A 9,430-nucleotide genomic window follows, 5' to 3' on the forward strand; every position below is an offset into this window, starting at 1 on the left:
GGAGTCTCGCTCTGTTGCCCAGGCTGGAGTGCAGTGGCGTGATCTCGGCTCACTGCAAAACCTCTGCCTCCCAGGTTCAAGCAATTCCCTGCCTCAGCCTCCCGAGTTGCTGGGATTACAGGTGCCTGCCACCACACCTGGCTAATTTTTGTATTTTTAGTAGAGATGGGGTGTCACCATCTTGGCCAGGCTGGTCTTGAACTCCTGATCTCATGATCCACCTGCCTCAGCTTCCCAAAGTGCTAGGATTACAGGTGTGAGCCACTGCACCCATCCGCATTTCTCTTATTTTTATTTTTACTAGAGATGGGGTCTTGCTATCTTGCCCAGGCTGGTCTCAAATATCTGGCCTCAAGTGATCCCAGTCTGCCTCCCAAAGCATTGGGATTACAGGTGTGAGTCACCACACCTGGTCCCTCATTGCTTTCCTCCTCCTCCTCCCTCTCCCCCTCCTCCTCTTTTTCCTCCTTCTCTTTCTCTTTCTCTTCATTTCTTTTCTTTTGAGACAGGGTCTCACTCTATAGCCAAGGCTGGAGTGCAGTGGCATAATCGTTGCTTATTGCAACCTAGACCTCTCGGGCTCAAGTGATCCTTCTGCTTCAGTTTCCTGAGTAGCTGGGACTACAGGCTCACGCCACCCTGCCTGGTTAATTTTTCTTTTAGTTTTTTTGTAGAGACAGTGGTCTCACTATATGGCCTAGGCTGGTCTTGAACTCCTGGGTTCAAGTGATCCTCCCGTCCTGGCTTCTCAAAGTGCTAGGATTACAGGTGTGAGCCACCACACTGGGCCCATTGCATTTCTGCCAGCTCTGTCAGGGCCCCTATCCCATTGAGTCTTACATGAAAGTTGTCAATGTGTTTGTCTCACTCTTCCTAGCAGGGCAAAGGGCTCCCGGAGGGCAGAAATTAGGTCCCACTGAGATGGGTGGCATGTTAAAGAGGGTATGGGAACTGTCATAATGGCGCATACCTATAGTCGCAGCTACTCTCAGGAAGCTGACATGGGAGGACCACTTGAGCCTAGACGGTTGAGGCTGCAGTCAGCTATGATCATGCCACTGCACCTGTCTGGAAGACAGAGTGAGACTCTGTCTCTAAAAAAAAAAAGAGAGAGCGAGAGAGAGAGAAGGCACAGGAGGCCAACAGATTCAAGTTCAAATCCCAGCACAAGATTTTAAGATTGGCTGGCTGTGAGCGTCCACGCAAACCACTGCAGCTCATGAGGCCTTAGTTTCCCCTTTAATAAGTGACATGAAATATCACCTCCCCAGAGCTGTTGGGAAAATTAGATGTACTCACTCTTCAGACAAATGTTTCCTGAGTATCCACTATATGCCAACACTGTCCGAGGATATGATGGTGAGCAAGAGAGAGTGACTCCCTGCCCTCAGGGAGCTTACACCCTAGTGTGATGAGAAGTAGAGATGGGGTTTCACCATCTTGGCCAGGCTGGTCTTGAACTCCTGATCTCATGATCCACCCGCCTCAGCTTCCCAAAGTGCTGGGATTACAGGTGTGAGCCATTGCGCCCATCCGCATTTCTCTTATTTTTATTTTTACTAGAGATGGGGTCTTGCTATCTTGCCCAGGCAAGGGAATAGGGTCTTTACTAGAGATGAGGTCTTGCTATCTTGCCCAGGTACATGAGGGAATGGCAAGTAGTGATAACTGCCCTCAAGAAAACAAAACGGTGTAATGGGAGAGCAGGTAACTGAGGCAGGGGCAGGGGCAACCCTCACTAGGGTGATCAGGAAGGGCTTCTAGGAGGAAGTGACATTTAGCTGAGACAAGAATAAAAAGGATAAGATCTGAGAGGTACAATGTTAAAAGAAGCAAACAAGTAAAAAAGAACAAAAAAGAGCAGGGCATGCAAAGATTTGGGGAAAGGACAATCAAGGCGGAAATCATAGCAAGCGCACAGCCTGATGGCACACCTGCCGGGGCCCAGCCATTGGCTCCCTCCCCCTGCCCTCACCCTCCCATCCCATCCTCTGCAGAGTGGTACACAGACACGGGACATGGTAAATACACATCTGCCAGAGTGAACATGACAAAACCAGGAATCTCAGGGATAAACTAGAGCACTACAAAAATACGCATCTTAGCAAAAAACAGCCAACTGAGGTTGAGGCAGATGCCGGTTAAAAAGATCTTAAATTCAGGTCAGGTGTGGTGGCTCACACCTGTAATCCCAACATTTTGGGAGGCCAAGGCGGGTGGATCACATGAGATCAGGAGTTCAAGACCAGCCTGGCCAACATGGTGAAACCCCGTCTCTACTAAAACAAAAAATTAGCCAAATATAGAGATGCACACCTGTAATCCCAGCTACTCAGGAGACTGAAGCACGAGAATCACTTGAACCCAGGAGGCAGAGGTTGCAGTGAGCTGAGATCGTGCCACTGCACTCCAGCCTGGGTGACAGAGTGAGACTCCATCTCGAAAAAAAAGAAGCATTTAGGCTGGGCCTTAAAGTATAAGAAGGGCCCAGACACAAGAAGAACAGGGAAGAGCATCCCAGGCAAAGGGAATAGCATGTGCAAAGGCCTGTGGCCAGAAAGGCTTAATAGTTCAAAGGACTGATAGTCTGGGCTGTAAAGATGAGGGAAGCCCCAAGCTACTCAAAGTGCAGTCAGAGAATTTGGCAAGTGTCAGGTCATCCACAGCTTTGTGGTATGAGCTTGGGTTTTACTCATTGCGTAGAAGAAGCCAATGAGGGTTTAATACAGACAGAACTGCTAAAGGTCAGCGCTGGAGTCCCACATTTGACAGATGAGAACCTGGCCCTGCAATGGGGAGTTAGAGCGAGGACCAGAACCCCAGCTTCTTAATTTCTGGACCACAGCCTCCTATAAAACAGAACTCTCATCTTTTCACATCACCCAACTTCACTTGGCGTGAGCCCTGTACTGACAGAGCTGACTTCACCCAACGCCAGGCTTGGCCCCTTACAGGCATGACCTCCCAGAGCAGTGGGCCTCAATGGGGGCAGTTTTGCCCCCAGGGGACATTTGGAAATGTCTGGAGACAAACCTGGCTGTTACAACTGGGCGTGGAGTGAGGGCAGGGGGTGCTACTAGTGTTATCAACTGAATGTATGTGTCACCCCAAAATTCATAGGTTAAAACCTAATCTCTAATGTGATGGCATTTGAGGTGGGACCTTTGGGAGGTGATAAGGTCATGAGGGTGGAGCCCCATGGACGGGATTAGTGTCCTTATGAAAGAGACCCCCAGGCCAGTGCAGTGGTTCATACCTGTAACACCTATAATCTCAACATTTTGGGAGGCTGAGGCAGGAGGATCACTTGAGCCCAGGAGTTCGAGACTAGTCTGGGCAAGATGGCAAGACTCGTCTCCATTACCAAAAAAAAAAAAAAAAAAAAAAAATTTAAATTAACCAGGCATGGTGACATGTGCCTGTAGTCCCAGCTATTCAAGAGGCTGAGTCGGGAGAATCATTTTAGCCTAAGAGTTTGAGCCACTGCACTCTAACCTGGGCAAAGGGAGGGAAGGAGGGAGGGGAGGGGAGGGGAAGGGAGAATAAACCCCAGAACATTCTCTCAAGGAAGGAAGGAAGGAAGGAAAAAGAGAGAGGAAGGCAGGAAGGAAGAAACCCCAGAAAAGTCTCTCCCTGGACCCCAACCACAGAGGACATGGTGAGAAACATCTGTTAATGAACCAGGAAGCAGACCCTCACCAAACACTGAGCCTGCCAGTGCCTTGATTTTGGACTTCCCAGCCTCCAGAATTGTGAAAAATAAGTCTCTGCTGTTTATATTTTGCTATAGAAGCCTGAATGAACTAAGGCATCTTGCTTCAAGTAGGTAGAGGCTGGGATGTTGCTAAACATCTTACCAAGCACAGGACAGCCCCCCAGAACAAAGAATTATCCAGCTCAAAAACCAAAGGCGTCAAGACGGACAAGTGCCCACCCAGGGATACAAAGCCTTCATTTTAAATAGGTGCAGAGCCCTCAAGGGAAGAAAGCCCTCCCCAGGGGGCACAGGAGAGAAGAGGGAGAAGGGTCATTCTTGGCCTCTCAGGAACCCCAATCCAGAGAGAGCACGTCTAGAGGTGGCATGCTAGGCAGAAGGCTCCAAGTCCCCCCGCTCACCACAGCACACCACAGAGGAGGCAGAGTTGGGAAAGGTCTGTCTCCTGACAGAGGAACTCAGTCCCCGTAGAAGAGCAGCACAGACCCTGCAGTGGGGACCTCTAGCCCCCTCTCCTGCCTGGTAAACTCCCACCTGCTTCTCCCAAGAGGCAGGGAGCCAAGGATGGCAGATCTGAGGCCTCAGCCGTTGCGGTAAACACAGCCAGGCAGCCCCAGCCATCTGGGGGCTGCTGTGTGAGAGCCCACTCCCTCCCCTACGCTCTCAGAGTTGGGCTGTGCCAGGCTGACCCTCAGGACTCGCCAGGCCAGGAAACATCACAGCAAAACACACTCCCCTCAACCCTACCAGGTGCCGGCCTCAGCTATGGGCCAGGAACTATATGCCTACAAGCCCTGGTGAGGGCCAAGATCACCATCCCACCAGGCCAGAAAAGCAGCTCCCACTCCAGTCTCTGGCTGCCCCCTTTCAGTATAAGAGTGTGCTAGAGAGATGTCTGCCTCCCCTCCAGACTGGGCACTCTGGGCACATGCACTGCCCTTCAGGCAGGGCACACACAACAGCTGCTAAACATGTGTTTTTTTAAAAAGGAGCCAGTGGCAATTTCTGAACCAAGAAAAGGTTGGGATTCAGTGAGTATCTATTAAGTGTTTCCTGAGTACTCTTGTTCAGCAAAGGGGTTGCAACATCGGGTCCCTGCAGAGGTTGGACAGGAACATAAACACAAGAAGGGAGTGGAAGCCTTGGTCAGGACACCCAGCAACTGCTCACCCAGTCACAGCCTGGCCAGGTCCCCGGGCTCGGCTTCCGGTCCTTGGTTTGGCCTGTGACAGGGCGCCATCTGCCGGCTAGTACAGAAGGAAGCAAGCGCTCAGCCAAAGCGCAGGCGGGCCTGGGAGGGAGGAAAGGTGGACACACCCCTCGCACTAGCCTTGGTCTCCCTGTTTTGATTCCACAGCTCCCAGCCTAGCTGCTCAGGTCCCTCCCCAGGAGCACATCACATCCATGTCCGTATTTATTCATCATCTCCCACACGCACACATCTAGAGCCCTGCCAGGCAATGCCCCTGTCCCACCCCACGGCAGCCACCAGGACAGGAAACTCCAAATTGTAAACAGTAAGCCAGTGATTCTCAAAATCAAAATACAAGGAAAAGAAGAATCAGACAGACACAGTTCATGTTAGAATGCAGATCAGCAGACCCTCTCTGAGATTTTTTTTTTTTTTTTTTGAGACGGATCTTGCAGTGGCACGATCTCAGCTCACTGCAACCTGCACCTCCCAGGTTCAAGCAATTCTCCTGCCTCAGCCTCCTGAGTAGCTGGGATTATAGGCGTGCGCCACCATGCCCAGCTAATTTTTGTATTTTTAGTACAGACGGGGTTTCACCATGTTGGTCAGGCTGGTCTTGAACTCCTGACCTCGTGATCTGCCCACCTCAGCCTCCCAAAGTGCTGGGATTACAGGCGTGAGCCACGGTGCCCGGCAAGATTCAACTTTTAAAGCTCTAGAGCAGGGTCCATGACTCTGTATGCTTAACCAATACCCAAATGATCCTGATAGGAGAAACTCTTCGTGACCTTGGGTTAAGCAGACTTCTCACATACAATACCAAAAATACCGTCAATAAAAGAAAAAACGATAAATTAAATTTCATCAAAATTAAAAATGTGAGACAGGCAGGTGGCACGCACTTGTAGTTACAGCTACTCTGGAAGCTGAAATAGGAGGATCTCTTGAGCCCAGGAGTTTCACGCTACAGTGTGCAATGATTGTGCCTGTGAACAGCCACTGCACTCCAGCCTGGGCAACATACCCAGACCCCACCTCTAAAACACTAAAAAAGAAAGAAAACCCAATGTTTTTTTAATGGGCAAAAGATTTAAATAGAGATATAATCAAAGACAAATGGATAGCCAACAAGCACATGAAAAGTTGTACAACATCGGCCAGGTGCATTGACTCACACCTGTAGTCCCAGCACTTTGGGAGGCCGAGGCAGGCAGATCACTTGAAGTCAGGAGTTCGAGACCAGCCGAGCCAACATAGTAAAACCCCATCTCTACTAAAAATACAAAAATTAACCGGGCATGATGGCAGATGCCTGTAATCCCAGTTGCTTGGGAGGCTGAGGCAGGAGAATCGCTTGAACCTGGGAGGCGGAGGTTTCAGTGAGGCAAGATTGTGCCAATGCACTCCAGCCTTGGTGACAAGAAGTGAAACTCTGTCTCAAAACAAACAAACAAAAAAGATGTTCAATATCATCAGAGAACTGTAAATTAAAACTACAACAATATACCTCTTAATACTATAAAAAAGAAAAATCAAACTACAATGAGATACATTACACCCTACAGAATGTACAGTTAAAAAACATACTGAGTGTTGAAAAGGATGTGAAGGAACTGGAGCTCTCAATCTCTTTGGAAAAGAGTGTGGCAGTTTTTTATAGTCAAACATATACTTAATACATATAGTTGGCTCTCTATACCTGTGGGTTTTGTATCCACAAATTCAACCAAACACAGAAAATATTTGAAAATAAATAAATAATACAAATTTTAAAAAGCAATACAACTATTTACATAGCATTTACATTGTATTATGTACTATAAGCAATCTAGAAATGATTTGAAGTATGCAGAAGGATATGTGCAGGTTAAATGCAAATACTATAGCACTTTATATAAAGGACTTGAGTATCCTTGAATATTGGTACCTGTGGGGCTCCTGGAACCAATCCCCACAGATACGGAGGGGCAACTATACAACCCAGTAATCCTACTCCTGTGTGTTTATCTGAGAGAAATGAAAACTTTACTGACCAGATGCCGTGGTTTGTGCCCATAACCCCAGCACTTTGGGAGGCTGAGGCAGGAGGAATGCTTGAGCCCAGGAGTTTGAGACCAGCCTCTCCAACACAGGGAGACCCCATCTCTACAAAAAATACAAAAATTAGCCAGGTATGGTGGTGCATACATGTAGTCTTAGGTACTCAGGAGGCGAGGTGGGAGGACACTTGAGCCCAGGGGGTGGAGGCTGCAGTGAGCCAAGATCATACCATTGCACTCTAGCCTGGGCAAAAGAGTGAGACCCTGTCTAAAAAAGAAAGAAAAGAAAAGAAAGAAAACTTTGCTTCACAGCAAAACCTGTATGCAAATGTTTACGGGCTTTATTCATGATGTTAAAGAAGTGGAAACAGTCCAAATGTCCTTCAGTAGATGAAAGGATAAATGGATCATGGAACACCCACACCAGCAACGCTATTCAGCAGTGAAAGGAATGAACTACTGATTCCCACCAAACACGGATGAATCTCAAATGCATGATGCTAAAGCGAAAGAAGCCAGGCTCCAGAGTTTATTTACTCTATCATTCCATTTCTATGATATCCTAGAAAAGGCAAAACCACAGGGATGGAAAAGAGATCAGTGACTCCCAGGTACCGGGGATGGGGAGGGTTTGGCTGCAGGGGAGCACGAGGTGATAAAAAGGTTCTGAGTCTTGTTGTGGTTGGTTATAAAAACATGTTTGTCAGAACTCAACTATATACTAAAAAGGGTAAATTATATATATATATATATATAAATTATAACAATAAAATACATAAGGTCAAGGCATGGCAGAATCATCTGGGAGGCTTGCTAAAATCCACACTACCAGCCCCCATCGTCAAAGATTCTATTTTCACAGCTCTGGAGTAGTGCCCATAAATCTGCCTTTTTTTTTTTTTGAGATGGAGTCTCGCTCTGTCACCCAGGCTGGAGTGCAGTAGCACAACCTTGGCTCACTGCAACCTCCACGTCCCAGGTTGAAGAGATTCTCCAGCCTCAGCCTCCCAAGTAGCTGGGACTACAGGTGCCCACCGCCATGCCCAGCTAATTTTTTGTATTTTTAGTAGAGAGGGGGTTTCACTGTGTTAGTCAGGATGGTCTTGATCTCCTGACCTCGTGATCCGCCCACCTTGGCCTCCTAAAGTGCTGGGATTACAGGCATGAGTCACCTTGCCCGGCCATTTTTGCATTTTAGTAGAGACGAATTTCACCCTGTTGGCCAGGCTGGTGTCGAACTCCTGACCTTAAGTGATCTACCCACCACAAGGATTATAAGCATAAGCCACCGCGCCCAGCTTGAATCTACACTTTTTTCTAAAATTAACTGAGGTTTTATTTTTATTTATTTTTGGCAGCAGGGGGCACCAAGTCTTGCTCTGTCGCCCAGGCTGGAGTGCAATGGTGCGATCTCAGCTCACTGTGCAACCTCTGCCTCCCAGGTTCAAGCAATTCTCCTGCCTCAGCCTCCTGAGTAGCTGGGACGACAGGCGCATGCCGCCAAGCCCAGCTAAGTTTTGGTATTTTAGTAGAGATGGGGTTTCACCGTGTTGCCCAGGCTGGTCTCGAACTCCTGAGCTCAGGCAATCTGCCCGACTCAACCTCTCAAAGTGCTAGGATTACAGGTGTGAGTCACCGTGCCTGGCTTGAATCTGCACTTTTAACCAGTACTCCTACAGTCCTGATGTTGGTTACCCAGGATCTACCCTTTAGAAAATCCCGCAGGAGTGAAGGACTGATGGAGGGACATTTGCCCATGAAAGCAGTACATGGGGGCTGTCCCTATCGTTTCATTAACTTGAGACAGCCTAATAATAATGTAAATACTAGATACAAAAGTAGATGTTCACCTCTGATTATTTTCCTCCTTTTCAAGGAACAGTGTGGGCTCACTGTGGTTCCAAGAAGACCTGGGAGGAGAGGTAGGTGTGCGGGTGGGAAGAGGCAGGAAGAGGGAGGTTCACATCATTGGCTTAGTTCTCTCAGCCCTCCTCCTCATCTCCACCCCCATCCCTCAGGCAGGCAGCAGGGTGGATGGGGAAAAGCAGGGCTGTGCACTACACTGACCTATGAACTCTGCTCCCCCTCCAAACAGCTGTGTCACCAGCAGGTCACCTACACTCAGCCTAGCTCCAGCAGCTATAAAACAGAGGAAAAGTACTGCAAAAGCAACGCACGAGATGAGGGAAGTTGAATACCCTTGTACGACAAAACATATAAAAACACCAGATAAAATGCTTGAACCTGGGAGGCAGAGATTGTGGTGAGCCGAGATGGCACCACTGCACTCCAGCCTGGGTGACAGAGTAAGACCTTGTCCAAAAAGAAAAAAAAAGAAGAAAGAAAGAAAGAAAAAGAAAGAAAGAAGGAAAGAAAGGAAGGAAGGAAGGGAGGGAGGGAGGAAGGAAAGGAAAGAAAGAAAAGAAAAGAAAGAAAGAAGAAAGAGAGAGAGAGAGAGAAAGAAAGAAAGAAAGAAAGAAAAAG

General features: G+C 48.2%; 1 protein-coding gene across 3 annotated transcripts in view; it reads right to left on the bottom strand.

Moving 5' to 3' along the window:
* LRRC20 (leucine rich repeat containing 20) overlaps window positions 1-9,430 on the bottom strand; it is a 93,383-nt gene that overhangs the window by 70,114 nt on the left and 13,839 nt on the right. The window contains exon 1 of one of the 3 annotated variants that reach the window (XM_023205030.2): window positions 6,941-7,037. The exons of the other annotated variants lie outside the window; for them this stretch is intronic. The gene's annotated coding sequence lies outside the window, so the exon portion shown is untranslated. Of the gene's footprint in view, window positions 1-6,940; window positions 7,038-9,430 lie in introns of those variants that run through there. 3 annotated transcript variants of the gene reach the window in all.

This window comes from Piliocolobus tephrosceles, chromosome 9 (assembly GCF_002776525.5).
Source record: "Piliocolobus tephrosceles isolate RC106 chromosome 9, ASM277652v3, whole genome shotgun sequence".
Lineage (NCBI taxonomy): Eukaryota > Metazoa > Chordata > Mammalia > Primates > Cercopithecidae > Piliocolobus > Piliocolobus tephrosceles.